Below are 20,148 nucleotides of genomic sequence, written 5' to 3' on the forward strand. Positions count from 1 at the left end.
GACTTAAAAGGTGTTGAGAAGTTTTGCTGTTCATTGTTCTAATAAGGTGCATGTCAGTGATGTCAACCTAATGTGCTGAGGAAATGTCACACATGTCTGCAATTGGCTACTTCTGGCTGGCCAAGCACAGCTGGAAGCCTGGAAAACAGATGTTACTTTCAATCAAGCAAGGGTCAGAGCAGGCTTGGGACTTGGAATGTCTATATATTTCCATCCAAAAATGATCCTTGGGTAGTTTCAGTGGACCAGTAATTATTTTAGCAGCTTTTCTGTTTTTGTTGTTGTTTTTTTTTTTAATCTTCAGTATTATGCCTGTAGAACAGAGGAACAAAAACCAGTGGGCATGCATCCCAAGGGAGCTTGGGACAATGATGGAGAGGAGTCCAACACAAGAACATCCTTGCTGTGTTCTCTGAGCCATGCCTGGTAACTTGGTAACACTTAACCGTATACAGTGAACAGTTTTCTGTTGACTAAAACATAAACATCTGAAGCCACCTGACTGAAGTCTATTTTGCAAGACTGAGAACAGCAGTCATTTTATGACTCTTTATCCTGATAGAATTCTCTGTTCTTTATATTTTGTTCTCTGCGTGTCATCCTCAAAAGATTGAACAGGGTTGTTTTGTGACTGGCATGTAAAGAAGAGAACTTGGAAACAATGCACTGTACAGCTTCCAGTATGGACTGAACAGAAGCCTTGAAAGAGAACCAAGGCTTTGCTTCCTAGCTACAAATGTGAAGCTGTAAATCTGGACTTGGTTCACAGAAATCAGAGTTAAGTTTCTTTCAATAAAAGAAAGATTTTTTTGCAGTGAAAGGGCAGGAGCACTCTTTGCTGGGCTCAGAACTGGCTGCATGGCCGGGCCCAAAGGATGGTGGTGAATGGTGTTGCATCCAGCTGGGGCCAGTCACCAGTGGTGTCCCTCAGGGCTCTGTGCTGGGGCCAGCTCTGTTCAATATCTTTATTTTTCACTGCAGGTCCCCAGCCAGGTAATAATAAATAGCATTGGCTCCATGCTTCTCAGAAGGCTGATCAATCACTTTATTCTTATATTTATTGTTATACTATACTTATTAAGAAACGCATCACGCTTACAGACCGTCATGATACAGGTGAACCCAATTGGATGCAGGTGGACTCAATTGGATACAGGTGGATCCAATCTGTCCTTCAATCCAAGCACCATCACCATTGGCCAATCAAGAAACCACCTTTTGGTAAACCAATCTCCATAACACATGCCACCTGTGCACAACAGGTGCAGCAAGTGAAGATAAGAATTGTTTCTCATTCTTTTCTCTGATCTTGTCACAGCCTGCCTCAAGATGATGTGCCTTGCTCTCTGTGGCCAAAGAGCTGCTGCCACACGTTTTCAGGTAAGAAAAATGGAAAATAGCTTGGAAAAGGAGGAGGCAATGAGGCTGGTGAGGGGCTGGGACCACAAACCCTGTGAGGAGCAACTGAGGGAGCTGGAGATTTTCAGCCTGGAGAAAAGGAGGCTCAGAAGTGACCATATCAATCTCTACAGCTACCTGAATGGTGGTTGCAGTCAGGTGGGGTTGGTCTTTTTCTGCAGGCAGCACTGCCAGAACAGGAGGACACAGTCTTAAGCTGTGCCCAGGGAAATACAGGTTAGATATTAGGAAAAAGTTTTTTTATGGAAAGAGTGATAAAGTACTGGAATTGTCTACCTGGGGCGGTGGTGGAGTCATCATTCCTGGATGTGTCCAAAAATGACTGGATGTGGCACTCAATGCCATGGTCTTGTTGAGGTGTTGGAGCATGGGTTGGGCTCAATGATCTTGAACGTCTCTTCCAACCTCATGATTCTGTCTGTGATTCTGCATGGGGGCTGAAATGTAGCAGTGACGTATGGCCAGAACAAGGCCTCCCTCAGGACAAGCAAGCAGAACCTTCTGAGCAGCCTCACAGTTAAGCTCCTGTAGGCAAAAATTGGGCATTGGCTTTACAGCTGAGAGTAACAGAGTTGAGAAGAGCAAAGCTGTTTGCACCTGATGCTGTCTCCCAAATGGGAGGCAACCACCAATGACAGGAAAGTGGCACACGAGAATTGTCCTCATAGAGCATTTCTGATAGAAAGGGAAAATGGGTTATTTTAATCATAAATGAGACAGCATGCCCCCTTTTGTCTTTTCTTTTGTGCTTTATTTAATGTTCAGTCAAGAAGTAAATGACAGCTTCAGTTCACTTGCTGTTTACAACTCCCAGAGGCTTTGTTTGGCTTTGGTGTTTTTTCCATTATCTTGGGGTGTTTTTTGTTGTTTCTGTTTATTTATGCAGCAGACTTGTGCAAACATCTGAATTAACCTTAAACTTGGGCAGGACACTGCTACCAATGGAAAAAACTCTCCTGAACTTACTGATGCAGTTCAAACATCCTTTATCAACTTTTCTAGAATTTACTTTTGCCTCTAGTGAGGATAAATGTTGCTGCTGGAGTCTACTTCTATATCCTCTCATGCTTCTCTGTCTCCCTTTCCTCATAATATTTGTAGTTTAATTGTGGTGTACGGAGCTGGTATCCCATCCCATATCCATTGTCTGTGTGTCTTAATTCCTCAGCCCCTTATTTAGTGCTTTTCTCCAGATCATTATAACCTTTAATCCGTTATTCACTCTATTTTAGGTTGTAGTTTTCTATTTCAATATTTGGTCTTCACTTTCAGGTGTTTGGTTTTTGCTTTTTGAGTTGTTTTTTTCTCCTCAGGTGATAGCAAAACCATTACTGTCTGTGTACAGGGGCCCTGTCTCTTGAGATTCCTTAAACAAGTGTTTTAATCCATTCTGTTAATGGCCATGTCCCCTTGCCTGCTTTTAGGTGATTCCTTGAATTGCAGCCTCTGTGCCCTAATTCAATCCAAACAATCACAGCAATAGCTCAGTGAAGGAAAGATGACAGAAATATCATCCATAAGAGACCTTTGCAGTGCTCGTGGGGTCCAGCTTCCCCCTCAAGGCAAGACAGTCTCCAGCACTAGGTGAGGTCAGATATTGCTTTGCCTACCTGAGTCTGGAAGGCTGCTAAGATTGGAGATTCCTCAGATAGCCCAAATAACTTCTTGCAGCACTGTACTGGCATCCTAGAGAAGACATTTTTCCTAAGGGTTTACTCTAGCTTTCCCTAGTTCCATTGTTCTTTGTCTGATAGTCTATTTATCAAAATCTTAGATTAATTCTGTCCTGAAACAGTATAATATGGCCTAAGGTAACTATTTTGCAAGAGAGAAGCAGTTTTTAGGTAGTGAAAAAAAAAATCTAATTTTTTCCAATATAAAATGCAGTGCTGCCTCAATTATCTGAATGTCATAAGAAACAGTGATTGTAGTGTGTTCAAATAGTCAAGGGAATTTTCAGTGTAATTAATAAATGCCAAGGGACATAACCCTATTTCAAATGACTGACATTAGACTATTGCATGAGAAAAACCTTGTTTCTTCACTGTAACATACTGACACACAAAACTCCTGGCAGATTAAGAGATTCTCTGTGCAGGAGTTCTTGCCTTCAAAGCATCCTGGTTTATGAGACAAATAGCTGAAAATGTGTTAGGGAAGCAAGAGATTGACTGTGCTACATCAAATATGCAAAATAAAAGCATCATTAATTGGATCTTTTAGAGATTTTGATGCTTTTATAATTTCTTTGGAGATTTGCACCCTAAATAGGTTTTGAGAAAGTGCCATACTGGCAGAATTAGAGACTAAAACTTGTGGATCTAAATGGCATTATTCCCACACTGTGGTTTAATGTGCTCTGATGGAGCAGTTTCTATTCAGTTTCCACAGTTCCTCAGTCCTCCTACCTGGAGGATGACAGTACATCCATCACCTCTCATGTGTTTTGGGGAATGGAGGTGTCTTGTAGGAGCTGCCCAGACCACCTGCTCATTTCACAGTTTTGCAGAGCTGAGTGCAGGTGACTGCAATTCACTATTGGCCTGCTTGGGATTCTAACCAATAATCAAGCAACAAAAAGCTCCATATCCCACACCAATTTTTGAAGCTGCTCTTCTCTAGAGGTGAAATATTTTTAAACAGTCATTCAAGAAATAATTTAATTGATCTTTCAGCTTCTATTATTCCCTTTCCTCAGGAGCCAGTGACCGAAATTGACTCTATTCCCACTTGAACCCTCTTCCTTTCATGTTCCATGTACAGAACCCTGTCAGGCACTGGGTTAAATTAGTGTAAGTCTGTCTAGAGTTAAATTAGCTCGGCACTGTCAGAAACGAAGACAGATTTTGACATATTTTAGGCTGACTAGTCAAATAATAATAAAAAAATTATGAAGAGCTGATAATTTGAAAAATGTGTGTGGTTAACTTGAAAGCATTACGCTCGACCAAACTCTTCATTAGAACTTTTCACAAAATTATATTGGTAGTTGCTACTGATTCTGGTTAGTTATATTTCAAATCCAGTGCAAGAAATGTTTTTAACTTGAATACTTAATCTTATTGTTTGAAGATTTAAAACATTATTTCTTCCCTGTTCCCTTCCCTTGTGGTTGGATTATTGCCAAATAAATCTGATGTAGTTTATGCTTGGAAATCTCAGGTAATATAAACTTCAGAAAGCAGTTTAGCTTCAGGAGACTGTTTGCATTACTAGTTTATTTGTTTATTCATGGTTGTTTCACTTCTTTTTCACTTGGATACAGAAAACAACCCAAAAGAAATATGTTGTTATGCTTCAGAGGTTTCTTTGGCTGCTATTTAATTTCTCATACCTAATCAAAAAGTACTTTTTGACTTCTAAAGTTTATGGTACATAATGTGAATTACAGTGGGCTTTATTCAACATCTGTCTGAATCCCCTGGTAGGCACTCCTTTCATTTACGTATCAGAAAACTGATATCAACAGGGAGGATCTATCCTTAGCAGTATAACTCAATAATATTTTCCACCTGAAAATTCTGGGATATTTTTACAGAGAGAGGAGATAGCACAGATATTGCAGTTTGGCCTAGACACCAGAGTTAATATCTTTATTCCTGTGTAATATAGTGGTTCTTTAGCCTCAGCTCTTTGAGATGTTAAGTTTGTGCTTCATTGAAACAATTCCTTAAATTGTTTCAATGAACAGTATAACTTCAAATGCCAGGGGACAGCAATTATGCTCTCATGACACTGGATTTCAGCTTTGAAACTCTTGCCTTTTACACAAATAATAGTTTAATTTCATCTGTGCCAGGATTGAGTTGGTCTGGTCTGGGCTTGGTTTAGATTGTGTAGTCAAAATTATAGATATAATGACATATCTGTGCTCTTTACTTTTCCTTCTTCAAAAGACAAGTATTTATTTATGGGTAGGGTTGATTAAATACTAGTTAAAATAATGGTATAAAAATTGGGTTAAAATAGAAAAGTTTACTGCTATCTAGCAAAAAGGTGCTTTTCTTTTTCTATTGAAAAGTGTCAAACTTTTTCTGAGTGTTGTCTGTATTTCTGTATTTCATTGGTCATAGAGCCAAAATTTCCTCTCTAAAAGGAGAACTGCCCTGAGCAGCATCAGAGTGACAGTAATGATGTGTAAAACCATGCTGTGCTCATTTTGGTGTCCTTGTGTAGCAGCAGTATCAAGTGAGCTCCATCAGAAGTCCCTGACCCTGTTGCACCTACACAACCCTTGTACAACAAGGGACTTTGCTGATTCCAGGAACTCATTCTGGCATCAAGTTAGAAACATAACAGACAAAGAAATACATGAGTCAAAATGGAACACAGCATGTACTTCTGAAAATAATTCTGTATGTCTGTTCTTTTCCTTTTAGGACAGATAACTCTGTATAGTTCCCATTCATTTAGAAAGCTGTACCTAAAAAAACTTAAGGGAAGAAAAACACAGATTTTTTTCTCTGATTTTTTTTTTTTTGTCCCCCATCAAAGATAGTTTCAGCAGTATACTCCCCCAGAAGACAAATGCTTCTCTGATTTTTAGTCTTAGTGGATTGGTCTGATGCCACATAATAAGCATTGGCCCTGATGCACCAAGGCCTTTGACAAGAAATATTGCCTTGGACACATCTTGGCAGTATAACCCTGGCTTCTCTGTATTTCCTTGGCTGAGGGCCCTGGAGCAGGCTGTCTTTACTGGGAGCCTGAAATATGTCAGCTTTGCCCAAGGTGCTTTTTTCACAGGTTCCACAAGGCCAAAAGTGAGCAGTATATCTGAGTAGTTATAAATTGGATTTCAAATAAAATATACTTCCAGAAAATATCTTGAATCATAGAATGGCTTGGGTTGGAAGGGGCCGTTTGCTGTAACCCCCCTCTATTGAGCAGGGCCATTCTCCATTAGATCAGCTTGCTCAGGACCCTGTCCAGCCTGGCCTTAATTGAGCTGAGGATGGAGCATCTGTTGCCCCTCTGGACCACCTGTGCCAGAGCTCACTGCCATCATTGTAAAAATCTTCTTCCACCTGAATCTACCCTCTTTTATTTTAAAATCATTGCCCTTCATAATCACAACATTTCTTATGAACATAAGTCTGTCCCCATCTTATAAAGCACCCTTTAAGTGTAAGAAGGACTGTCAAGGATGATTCTATTCTGAATGATGGCTTTTTGTCAAAAAGCAAATTTAAGGGGGATGAAACCACTTGAAACTCTCTATCGTTTTTGCTTTTTAGCTGTTCTTTGATTTCTGTTCAGGATCAGGCTCTGAATCATTTATCATAGCTGGGCTGTTTAGAATATCTCTTGTGTGGGGATCATCCTGTTCCTTGTAAGGGGTAAGCTCATGCTGTAACCATTGCATCAGTAAAGAGGTGAATAGGAATGAGCAGTGCTGCCCAGGAAATTTCACTAAAATTAGATTTGTGGTATTTAGTGTTTTTATCTATTGAGACATTGATTTCTAACTGTGGCTTGCAAATGAACTGAAATTTTGTCTTCTATCTGCCTGTGAACTCCTATGGTTTCCAACAGCTTAACTGAGATAGTCCAATTGTGGCTTGTATCATCAGGCAAAAATATTTCAAAGGCTGACCACATCCCCTTGCATGATCATTTAGAAGGAAAAATGTAATGTGGTGGAACTAGTCAAGAATCATGTGGGCTCTGCCTGGTTGAGAGATGCGAATCAGGATTTTGAAAGAATGAGAAAGAACCCTGACAAAGCTGTCTCTAGGTACCATAAAATGAAACTTTCATACAATGAGGGCTGCAAGTTTAAAATGCTGCTGCAATCTGTGTGCAGTCTTCAGTTGGGAATGTGCCTTCCACATTTACCACACTCCTAGAGCAGCCTTCAGTTGATATTTGTAAGAGTGAGGAATAGAATTGCTCATCTGTTTAATCAGATGCCAAGACACTTTGGGTGGTAATAACTAATGCACAGATATCTCTAATTCAGGGAGACGCACAGATCTTCAAAGAGAAAGCACAGGGAACATTTAAGAGCTTTATACCAGTCTGATGAATTTACTTATGTAATGCTGCTTTACCAATTTAGTCCTGCCATGATAGTTTTTTTCAACACTCCCTACTTAGTTGATGTCATGATCCCATTTGCCACTGTGGGCCTGCTTGCCTCTGTCTCCTGGAGTGTGTGAGCACTGCTTCCACAGCAGGGAACACCATCCCTTCCTGTGGAAGGGCAAGTTGCCAACAAAAGTTATCAATCCCAACTGCAAACATTCAGTGGGACTTCTGTGTAGCTGTGCTACATATATTGCTCTGTTTCTCTTAAAGGGCAACATATTGCAAATAACAATGTTTACAGTATGTTTAGTAACTATGGCAACCACAGGCTGCTGTGTTTAAAAACATAGGATGTATTCCATTGCAGATTATTTGCTATGTCCTTTTATCAGACACCATGGAGGTAATAATGCAGTATCACAGTATTGCAAAGCACCTTCATGGAAACCCCTAAAAAATGACTTGATTAAATTGTCTCACTGATGTCCATGTTGAAGTCGGCCAGCTGGCAAATAAAACCCTCAAGAGCCAGGTACTCTGTGTGAGCTGTGTCCCCAAACTGCTCCATGTTAGATATTGTTACCTTTGTAAAGGTGAGGAAATGCAGAGTGGTGTGGACTGGGGAGATTGTGAGCATTCAGTGTCTCAAGACTGTTTCCCTGAATGCAGAAATTTCAGCGGTGGCAAAGCTGACCATTAGAACAGGTGTGTTCATCTCTGCCTTTGACTAAGGACATGTCTGTATTAGGAACCTAAGACCGCCACAAGATACAACAATTGGAATGGAAACATTCACAACCCTGAATCTGAGGTGTGCAATTCACTGAAGTTTTCTCTATATATCATAGTCATAAGTACCTGGTGTTCAACTGGCAGATCCCATCTACATCTGATAAGGGCAGTTCTGTTATGTCTGGTCCTGGTCATTGAATTTCCTGAATATTTTTCATCATAAGCTGTCATTGTTTATGTGTTTTGCAAAAACTTGTATTTGTATTGTTGGCGGTATTAATTTGAAAGATAACAAACTCATCCATTACTTCTGATAGAGCATTAAAACCAATACATTTTATAGCTGCTTGAGGATATTTTTTTACCAAATTTTCCAGTTCAGTATTAAGATCTGAACAGATCTGTCAGATCATAATTACAGTCATTGTCATGGAAAAATGGATCAAAACATTCTTGGAGGGGAGTATTGTAATTTAGGTTTTTTGAATCTTGCTACCTGGGAAAGCTGTGGTTATCAAGGTGCCCAGTATTTATCATCTTATAATATAGAGACCAAAATCCTAAATAATTTTAGGTTTCATATTTTAGATTAACATATTTTGATTCATGGTCTCATATTATAGCTCTTTTTGATTCTATAAATAAAAAAATCTTATGGGTCCATCATTTATGTTCTCATTCCAATTTACTTTGTAAAACCATATATTTCAGTGAAACAATTAGGCAAACAGAGCAATCCTATCAGATTATCAGAAGAATGAGCAACTTTTGGGTCACAATCCTATAATCAAATACATCAGATCAATAATGTTGGTCCTGTATCTGTTCTGTGTTCTTAGCTAGGCAATATTCTATCCTAGCTACTGATGGAATGAGAAGTAGGTAGATATATTGTGATGGTGGGTTTCGTTTTTCTTTTTTTGTTTGTTTTGCTGGTTGTTTTTTTTTTTTGGAGATGTTTGTTTGTTTGTTTTTGGGGTTTTTTTGCTTGCATAGGTCTACACTGAATCTTTAAAATGTGAAGGACCTCACATTTGTACATATTAAGATCACACATATTGTTAAATAAGAATGGATGATGAGCATAAAAGAGAGCAGCTGATTGGGAAGATTGACAACTGAATTTTTTCTCAAACAAGAAAATCCCTAATCAAATTCAGAGAGATGAAGAAGCAGAATTCTAAGAGGTGAGATCCTGACGGAGATACTGACAATAGTCTCTGCCTGCAAACAGCTGCAGAGGAGGAAATTTTGTTTTGGTGTAAATGATTATTAATATGGCAGGAACTGAATATTAGAAAGGAGAGGGGAAATGACAACCAGACCACACCCCACTTCACTTGCTTCCACTGTGTTTAATCCATGGCTTTTATTCAGGCTTCAGGTGTCCAAGACCAAATGTGGAAGCCCAAGCATCACTTCAGAAGACAGCTCTCCCCTGTGCCTCATTTTATATGAAAATGAGCAGATGTCCATGTTCATATGCCCAAATCTGCCTCAGACCAAATGCCTGTCTCCTGCTTGAACTCCACCCTCCCTCTAGTGAAAGGTCTGATTTGACTGGAGGTTCTGAGGTCAGCAGAGGCACTGACAGAAACACATCTCACCCAGCAGTTGTAGTGTCTTTAAATTGAAGGAGAAGCATTAGCCTTCTTTTAAGCATCCTGTGGTAGCTAAAATGGGTTGCCCAAGAAGCTGAGCAGTACAGTTCACTGCTGCCCTCAGGCTGGAGACATTTAAATCCCCACTGTTACCTCTCAGGGGAGAGCCCTGACGTAGAGTTAACAGCTATTTGGGTCCAAGTAGGGCATTCTTTTAAAGCACTTTTGGCATCCAAAACAATTCTGCTTCTATCTTGTTGAATCTGGGTCACTGTGCAACAAGCAATGCAATATTTAAAAGGGGAACAACCAGCAGGGACTTCTTTGAGTTTAAAGTACCCAAGTGAAAGCAGCAAGTCCTTGCTGGCAAGCCCTGATGGCAGGAGTGATTTCTGTATTTTACATTAGACAGTTCTTGGAGAAAAATGGGAAATAGTTGTGATAGCATGATCTAGATTCCAGAGGTATGTCTGTGCTCAGTGTTTCATACTGAAGACCTCTAACCAGCACCAGCATTGGGAGATTTAGGTGCTTTACCAAATGTGTAGAAAGCCTAAAAATCTCTCATGGTTTTGGATTTCACTTTGGAGCCAACTTCCTTAAGTACAGACTGCAATGTCTAAATTGTAGGCAGTGCAGACCTTTATTGGCCCTGGCCCCTTGCCTTCCTTGTGAGATGGCCCTGGTTTTATTCCCAGCACAAACCAGGTGTGTTTACATCTGTGTATTAAATTCCAAGTCAAAGAGGTTATGGGAGAATATATTCCCCAGATATCCTACTTTTACAGAACCATCCCCCACTTCATTCATTCATCCTTAAAAATAGCAGATGAGGAAATGTATTGATGCAATATTAATTTTAAATATATTTACCCCTGAGATCATTGTGTATATATATAGATAGAAGAATAAACATTAAAACAGTGGTTACCCATGTTGTTAAAATGAGTCTATTGATAGTAAGAAATAAATACTGTAGAACTGTGGGATACTGAACTGCTGAAGAATTCCATCCTTATTACATTCCAACATATTTAAGAATTGTATATCAGGTTGTTTGAGGGGTTTTAAAACCAAAGCAATGTAATACTGATTCATTGTCAGAGCTGACAGAAGAACTAGAATATTGATTAGAAAAAAGCGCTCATTGTTTCCAAAGCTGCTCTTTTCTACTGATGAACCCTACTTTTAAATTGAGCCATTTCAATGAACTGATTAAAGGCCATTAATTTGTGAGAGTGAGACCTGAGTGGTGTAAAGCACTGCAGCATCATTTTCCATCCAGTTGAGGCTCTCTCCCATGTGCTTTAATTTTTACTCTTCAGCTGTAAAATCTTGCTAACTCACAGTGTGTTTCCATCCCTAGCTGGGTCAGACAGAGCATCCTAGCCCTGGGCCCTGTCAGTCATAGTGGCCAGTGCAGGGTGCCTGAGGGAGGGACAGAGTGGCCTTTTCCAGCAGTCTAGCCGGCTACAAGAAGTCTGAAGGTTGAGGATTTTCTGATCATGGACACATTTGGGGTTCTTTTGTTGTCATTGTTCTGGATGAGGTTTCTTTTTTCTCTGCACTCTCATATGGTAAATCTTTCTAAAAGCAATAAATACCCACCAGCTGCTGGTAGAAAGATTCGGCTCAAACCTCCAGCCTAGGCCCACACCTCTGAGTGAGGGCTTGTACAGGGCCAGCCCTTACAAAGGACAGCAAAACACAAAACTGAGGCACCATTTAAACTGCCTGACTGAGCTGTTCTGGTTTCTGAGACTTGCTTGATATGATAAATGGTATTCCTGATTCAGAGAGCAATTGAAACATGGAAGTAAACCAAGAGCTATTATCTCAGTGGTAGGAGGTGTGAGGAGTTCTTGTTTCCCTAAAGGGCCTGTGGAGAAGCATTGCTGAAATGCCAGGGGTTGGAGTTCATTGTTCCTAAGCACATGAAAGGGACAGTGGGGGATCAGTGAGTGTGTGGCATTGTGTATTCTCCTTATCACTTCAGGGTTACAAACCTTGTGGTACTGAAACCTGGTACTGGCCCAGTCCAGTAAGTTGTGTCTTTTAAGGAGCTGGAATTTATGCAGTTTGTAAACCATACACCTTTCTTGCTTGCATTCCTCAAACATAGCAGCTATAGTTCAGGATCTGTGGACAGGAAAGGATTCATTCTGCCTTTAATTTCCTTTGAGAACCTATAAACTGGGCCTCTGTAGTTAGTGCAAAATTTTCACTGAGCATGAAGCTGGAATTGTAATTCAAACAATTAGCAAAAGAAATCATCATTGCTAAAAGTCTGACTTGTGCTTTATGCTTATCATTCTATAGGCCCTATGAGCATCCCCACTCTATTATGCTTTCACTACCAAGAATTTGAATGGTTTCTAATAAAAAGTGACATATTGTGTATATACAAAACATTCCTGTAATGGTGATTCTCTGGACTTTTCAGCATGTCATCAGGAGTGTCACCTGCCATGAACATTCCGCTTAATCTGATTTGTGTAAGTAGTTTCAATGTAGTCAGGAGACATTGTGACCTGCTAGACCAGGGATTTAAAGATCAGGACTTGACCTTTTTGGAGCCCCAAACCAATAGAATAACCTGTTCTTCCCTTTAAGTTCATTGAAGACTAAGTAAATGGTTGCTTAGCCTGAAATCTCTCCTGAAATAAGAGTTTTAGTTCCACTTGCTGTAATTATCTATGAACTTTTACTGTCTATGACAGAGAGCTTGAGAATGTTGAAATCCAGCAGAAAGAAAATCCCCTGCCAAATATCAGAGAGGGGGAGGACATGTGGAAGTGCTTCCCCAGGTCCTTCACCTACCCCAGTGTGTTCTAGGAGCACCAGGAGATGTGACCTGTGATGATTTGTCTGCTGGTAAGGGTGGCTGACAACTGCATGCCAACTGAGAGAATAACAAGTAAGGAAATGCAAAGACTCAGAGAAAACTAGTTCAGAATTTTTTGCATTTTGTTAAGAAGCTCCTACTTCATAATTTGATGCTGAATTTTGACTTACTGTTAGAGGTGGAATGATAGCAATTTAAAAAGGTGACTTGTGGAAGGAGACTCATAATGGTCATGTTTGCTTTGTTGGTTTTTTCAGGCAGATGAATAGGATTTTTTATCACTTACAGTTAATCATGTGTGGCTGTGATATTACATTATTGCAAACATATGTGTGACTCCTTAGTTTTGAGGAAGAGCTATTTCTCAGTAGCAGAAGTCAGTGGGAATTCTGTCAGCTTAAGCATCATGACAGATCTCTGAAAGCATGATATTTCTATTAAGCAAGAACTATGTCTAAGTCTGTATTTTTTTTCCCCAAGTACTTTATTACAAAGATGAATCTAGCCTAGACACAATGGTGTAACTCCTAAGCATCTCCTACTCCCACCTATCCCTCTGATTTTTCTCATATCTCTTTTTGTCTCTCCTCCCATACAGACTGCACAGCCAATCTTGGTTTAAGCTGCTCACTTGCAGCTGCTGCAACACCCAGGGAATTGCTCACAAATGCAGACTTGCTCACAGTCTGCAATCATATTAGCAGGATTTTCAGTGTTGGGTTTTAGGCACCTCAGGAAATAGACTGGGATCTAATTTTTCACATACCTCTGTAATACCATAAATTGAATAAAATTTTTGCTTTCTTGTACTAGATGAGAATTAGAAACTACTCTCTGTTATTCTGCTTAGAAAATGCCCTGGAGTTTTCAGCTATATCATATATTGTTTTTATTAGATAAATTGTATCTATCTGTACCTTCATTAGCAAGATTTTTGAAATACCCCAGTTCCCTTTTATTCAACTAAACCCTTGTTGCTGCTATGTAAGTCACGCTCATTGCAGTGCCAATTTGTTTAAAGATACTTTAGGAATTTCAGGTGTCACCCCACTTCCCCTGACAGCACAATAAAATCACAATCTGAAACTGTGATAAGAAAATTAATACTAAATACTAATAAAATTAATACTAAATAATAATAAAAACCTAACAAACAAAATCCCCCAGCTGCTGTGGTGACTTTTGACACACGAGGATCCCGTGGGACATAGTGGGAAGCAGAAGGGTTAAGCAGGAAAGCTGAAATAGACTCTGCAGTCTCTATTTTCTGCCTGACTCCAGAGGCTCTGCAGTCAGCTGTTGCAGATTGAGGCAGACTTGTAATTTGCCTCATGGGTCTGGCAGGGAATTAAGGAGCAGTAACCAGTCTCCTATGGGGTATCCAGTCTCTATAACTAGCATAGGCACAATATGAAGGGCAGATCCTCAAAGATGCATAACCATGATAGGAAAGGCATGCTGAAATACCCTTAAGTCCATACTATGTGCTTTCTAGTCTTAAAACAAAATAAAATTGAACATGTACAACATTGAGTAGAAGTTCACTACTCCAGTGCTGGTGAAGGGTAATCACAGGGCCTGATGCAAAGAAAGACATTTCCCAAATAAAGCCTAAAGATGCAGGCAGTGTCCTCTGCCGGGCTGTGCTGGAGCCTTTGTGTTTCTTGCTCACTGGCAATGTCTGAGCTGGTGCTCTGTGAGAAGAAAATACTGACGTGTGCCCTGGGTGCTGGAGTTTGGTTCTTTCCCCTAGGTTCCGTGGTTTCTGCCACTTGGGTAAGAACTTTGGCACAGCTGCTGGGAATACATCGTCCATTCAGGGAAAAATTACTAGAAAGGAAGAGACAATATTAATAGTCTTGTTGTATCTCAGAGATGTGTTGAAACATGGCTGTTAAAACTCTTCAGTGATGTGCAACACAGTTGAGAAGCCCTGGAGAACTGAGAGCAGTTTTTTTATTATTGCTGGAAGTGATAAATTACAGTAACATATACAAACTTGATTGCTTTGGGTTCAAATTTCAATAATACAAATATTATACAGTATAGTGAACAGGAAATATCATGCATCTTTTTTTATAACTATTTGGTCAATATATGTAACTAGCATCCTCTGCAATAATTATTTCTTGGAAAGTGCAGTTTGTTGTTTTACATTTTGTGTTTGCCTTTTTTTTTTTAAATATAGATTTATATATAAATGCTGGCTTAAGCTTTGAGTGTATGAATCTGAGGCTTGTAATAGACCTGGGACAGGATCAGTTTTGACTCTGTCACTTTGCTGCTGATAAGGTGACTTTTTCAGTTGACTCTGACAGCTCCTTATGTGTAAGCATCCTCTTCTCACTTCTACCAGGAGCAGATTCTTGTACAGCTTTGATTTTTCTGCTTGTGAGGCATATTTTCTCATAGTGCATCAGGAAAAGACATGCTGAAAATTGCCTTTTCCAACTGGACACAGCCATATAAATAATTGGCATCGTGCATGGCAATTATCACTTCAAACTCCTTGAAAAGTCTCACTTCCCAGGAGCCTGAAAAGTGAAGGTCTGCCATGCTCTTAATGTGTTCTCTATTTAACTGCAAGAAATCCATCTGCTTTGTAGAATTTTGTCTGAATTTCAGTATCTTAAAGACAAAGTTAGAGTGGGATTTTGAGTGTGTGCCTCTGGTTTGTTTTGTTCTGTTTTTTTAAATAAAAGAGCAGGAAGAAGGGAATTTTACATCTTTTCTTATTTGATCAAATTGAAGAACATTTCATTTTTGCTTTCATTCCTTTAAATTAGTTTCAATCTACATGATTTATAGGGAGCTTACTTCAGGGAGATCATCATTGGTAACTGCATATCTAAATAATTACCATTTTTCCCTGAATAATTTAACCCATAAATGCTCCTACTTTGTAATCTTGGTATGAACAGTCTTCCAAGGCTCTGTGTGGTGACAGAGGACAGGCAGGAAAAGGGCAGAAGATTAGTTTCCAGTTGACACCTCTGTTTCCTCAGTATTTTCCCATTTTTTCCTGAAGTAGCTCTCATGTAATACTAGGAGGGGCTGTGCTGTTTTCAAGGCTTGCCTCTAAGCAAGAAATTCCTCATCCACACGTGCTATTGGCTGAAAGGTCTGCTGAACACCTTGCAACAGCACTTCTAACATGAATTTTGGGGTAAATGTGTCAGTTTCATCACCCTTAAAACATGTGTTCTGAAAGCATGAGTATTTAATGACCTATCTTGACTAACATTTTAGATTCAGATTTTTCTAGTCTAACATATTGTCTGTGTAGATTCATTTTCTGCTCTTTGTTACTTGCTGGTGATTCATTAAGTACTGTGATCAACATGAAGCATTCTGAAAAATAAATGCTCTGTTGCAAATCAGTTTGTTAATCTCCCCTCATACTTAGCAAAAACCTTTATCCTTTTTAGATGAGTTGAAAAAGTCTAATTCAAGGGACTTAACATATGCAGATTTGGTTAAAGAGCATATTCCTTTCTTCTGTGATGAATATTGAGCTTGAGTAAAATCCAAGCTAATCTTGACTCTGTTTTCCCCTCTTATCACATAACAGACAAATGTTTCCTGCAGCTACTGTGTCATAGCAGAGCATCTGCCTCTGTATGAACCAACTGCCAGATAGCCTTAGCAAGCAGTCAATTTATGCAGTTGACAGGTTTATTACTTTATCAGATATTTGCTCAAGGACAATTTTATTATATGCAAATCATTGACATAAATTGGGGAAGAATGAATTTATTAAGGGGTCTAAATTAATCTTTCACCATTTGGTATGTGCATTTTTATTATGTAATGTATTTACTTCTAGAATATTCATTTGTCTGAGGGCTGTGCTGCAACTACAGGATTTGTCAGGGTTGGGTTAATGCTGATTTGTGTTTTGTATTTTTTAACAGGCTCTACCTTAATGCAGGCCAGAGTTCAGACAACATGGGCTATAGAGATCTTTGGCTTGAGATAGGGAGTTAAAAATTCATACACATGGTTTTACTGGACTTGAATTTTTAAAGTGTAAAATGGAAAAAAATCAGCTCACTACTCATGGAAGCAAAAGTCGGTCACCTGCTCTGCAGAGCTGATTCAGATCCTGCTCTCTTTAACTGACTGAGCAACTATTTTTTATTTATCAGTAGAGAAATCCTAAACACAAGATCTGGAAAAGAACCCCAAACACACCCCCCTCAAAAAAAAAAAAACAAAAAACCAAAAAAAACCACCAGACCAAAAAAAAATCCCCAAACAAACCAACCAAAACCACCCAATGCAAAACAATATAAACCCCCTCCCACAAGAATAACAACCAGACAAGGAAGAACCCTATAACCCCTAAGCAATTGCATTGGAATAAATATTTACAGGAAGATACTGGGAGTCTGTTTTGTTATTTGGTTTTTAATCTCATGTTCTAGCTTTCTTATTCTCGTTTTCGAGTGCACTTTGTGTACCCATTCCTGTTGTCAGATCAGGCTTTCACAGATAACCATGGCAAACACATTTGTGTTGCCTTCTTGAGTGATGACATCAGGATCCGGACACTTTTCTGCAGTAGAGGAGTGAATATGTCTTGTGCATTTTTTATTTATTCTTTTTTAATTAAGAAAAGAGAATGTATGCTGACTCAGGAGCAATGGCATGTACCTTAAGATTTTGTGGTGGGAGAAGTCTGCCTTTTTCTCAGATCTGTTTAGTACTGGATGAAGTTTATGGCTTAAGAAATCTGTGCTCAAAGTTTGGCTGAGCATGTTATTTTCTACATTTGTGCTACAGCCCTCATGAAAAAATTGGGAGTAAAAGTAAGGTTTTGGTGGGGTGACCACACTGAAAGCTGTCAGATGCACAGTTTCATGTTATTGGGACATAAAATTCTTAGATGTAAGCTTGTAAGATTGAGAAAACATAATAAAGAATCCAATTTACCTCAACTTGGAGTTATAGGGCCATAATGACTTATATAGACCCAAAATTAATTTTGTATCTTCTCTGTTTGAGAAACTTCTAGTCCCTGTCTTCTTCAACTCACACTGAGCTGGTAGAGCATCCAGTCATGTCAGAGGGTGCTGAGAAGATATTCCCTTCTTGACTGAAATAACCTGGGTTTGCTGACTTACCTGTATGTTAGAAGACACTCACTGGTTTCTTCAAGCTGTTGAGGCAGTTGGTTGAAAAAACATTAATTTTCCTGAAGCAAGACAATTACTTACAATGAATAATTATGTGTGTAGCAAAGGGGAGAGATTCAAGAATTCCCTGAAATTTTGTTTTTAGAGAAACACAAAATTCTTGTCACTGCAGACCCCCCCAACTGAGTAATAATTAGTATTGACTCCATGCTTCTCAGAAGGCTAATCAATCACTTTAATGTGATATTTATTGTTATACTATACTTATTAAGAAACCCATTACCCTTACAGACAATCATGATACAGGCGGACCCAATTGGATGCAGGTGGATTCAGTTGGATACAGGTGGATCCAATTTGTCCTTCAATCCAAGCACCATCACCATTGGCCAATCAAGAAACCACCCTTTGGTAAACCAATCTCCATAACACATGCCACCTGTGCACAACAGGTGCGGCAAGTGAAGGTAAGAATTGTTTCTCATTCTTTTCTCTGGTCTTCTCACAGCCTGTCCCAGGATGATGCCTGGTAAAGTTGTGCCTTGCTCTCTGTGGCCAAAGAGCTGCTGCCACACATTTTCAGATAAGAAAAATGGAAAGTAGCTGGGAAAAGTTATTTTCAAATTAGCTTTACTGTAAGATTTTTCATTTGTGGGTTGTACTAAAAGATTTTCATTCTTGAAATTAGCAATACTGCAGTTTCTGAAATATAACAAATTATATTCTTTATAAATTTTTTAAAACTTATTTGAAGCAGTTGATTGTAAGTTCTGTTTTGAAGTTTTGGATAAAAGAATCATAGTATGTCAGATAACTTGTCAAAATCTTGTGCCAAAACCATTTCATTCGTTTTGGAGTTGTCAAAGTGAGGTTTTCAAGAGTTTTCACAGATTTTAAGGGATTTTTTTTTGCTTCCCTGATAGATAATTCTGTTTGTACTGTTTTCTCAGTTGCCATTCATGATTCCTTATATACTCAAATATGTTACTCAAAGAACCCATATGGGGAGGAAATAATTATTAGAGATCTTTTTTGCCCTAATTTTCTTACAGGTAATTATTATAATAATTATATTTCTTAATACTCTTTAAAAAATGAAAGGAATGCTGGATTTCTCTGTGTTAGATGGACATCAGAAGGTTTTTCTAGGTTGTGGAAGATCTCCATGTGTTATACTGCATTTGAACTACAGAGTGCTTGAGCCTTCTGTTTCTATCTTGGAGGAAAAATATTTAATGCATTTGATATTCTGCTCTTAAACAGAGATATCAATATGAAATAAAAAATAGATATATGCTATACTGAATGTGTCTAGAGCTCTCTGAAAAATTGCAAGTTTAAAATTCTGGTTAAATCCTCCTGTAGTCTTGCCCTATCTCAGAGTATTTTTAGTATAATTCCTGAATGGCTGAGTTACTCTGATAAACAATTATTGATAGTGTCATGAATTCATGCCCTATTCAGTAGAAATAAAAACATTCAATGGAAATGGAATTAAATCTATGATAACATTCAATGACGTATAACTCACAGGCTTGGTATGCTGTTTGAGAATGGGACTGCAGAGATTAGAGAAACACAAAGACATTTTATGGAGCACATCGTGGGCCATTCCATGGATAATCTCATGTTCCTCTAAGAAACAGAACAAAAAACTCTGTGGAGGTGTATAATATTCATAAAAAAGGCCTGGCTTCAGTATAACCTTAACAATGGGTGGCTGTCACATGTTAGGGGTGTGACATTAGGATTCATTCTGCTGCTCTGCTTTGAGGCGGGGTTCACAATAGCTCTGGAGGGCTCTGCTTTCATGCTATTAATGGAGAGCAGTGTATACAGTATCATTAGGAAACACAGCAAGGACACTTTCATGCACTAATTTCTTCCTCTCTGGCTCCTGAAGAGACCCTTCAGGGTTCCTGCTTCTTGAGTGTTCCCCTTAAACCTGAACACTTAAATGAAATAATCCTTATATGCATCCAACACAGTGTCTCTGTAAAGCTGAAATATCAGCTTTAGGTTTAATGTGTGATTTGTGGGTTGATGATGGTGAAGGACTATATGAAAGTGTAGAAAGATTTGTGGTTCTATTTTCTACTTGTAAACTCTTTGCCTCGTTCCAGCCGTGTATAAATTTTACCTTTGGACGTTGTGTGCTTTTAGAGTGTCAGGGAGATTCTTCTCAAGCAAAAATATCTGAGCTACCTGCCGGGGTTTTTAAATAGCTTTTTTTTAGCAAGGTGATACACTGAGAGAAGCACTCTGTGAACTGCATCCTCTGCTAATGTAAATCAGAAAAGTCAGAAGGCTCACATTTCTCACCTCAATACGAGTACTATCCTTGTTAATCAATATGTAATAAACCTCAGGTGTTCATTGAAAT

The 20,148-nt window shown here is 38.9% G+C and overlaps 1 long non-coding RNA gene across 2 annotated transcripts; it reads left to right on the forward strand.

Moving 5' to 3' along the window:
• The first annotated feature begins 1,306 nt into the window (after window positions 1-1,306).
• LOC135451851 (uncharacterized) lies at window positions 1,307-19,653 on the forward strand. Of its 2 annotated transcripts, none has more exons than XR_010441447.1 (3): window positions 1,307-1,380; window positions 18,057-18,176; window positions 18,274-19,069. It is a non-coding gene; the product is annotated as an uncharacterized LOC135451851 (long non-coding RNA). The 2 variants fall into 2 exon arrangements; XR_010441446.1 differs by lacking the exon at window positions 18,274-19,069 and adding an exon at window positions 19,299-19,653 and having other exon boundaries at window positions 1,316-1,380; window positions 18,057-18,232.
• Window positions 19,654-20,148: the final 495 nt, after the last annotated feature.

The sequence above is a fragment of the Zonotrichia leucophrys genome, chromosome 9, assembly GCF_028769735.1.
Source record: "Zonotrichia leucophrys gambelii isolate GWCS_2022_RI chromosome 9, RI_Zleu_2.0, whole genome shotgun sequence".
Lineage (NCBI taxonomy): Eukaryota > Metazoa > Chordata > Aves > Passeriformes > Passerellidae > Zonotrichia > Zonotrichia leucophrys.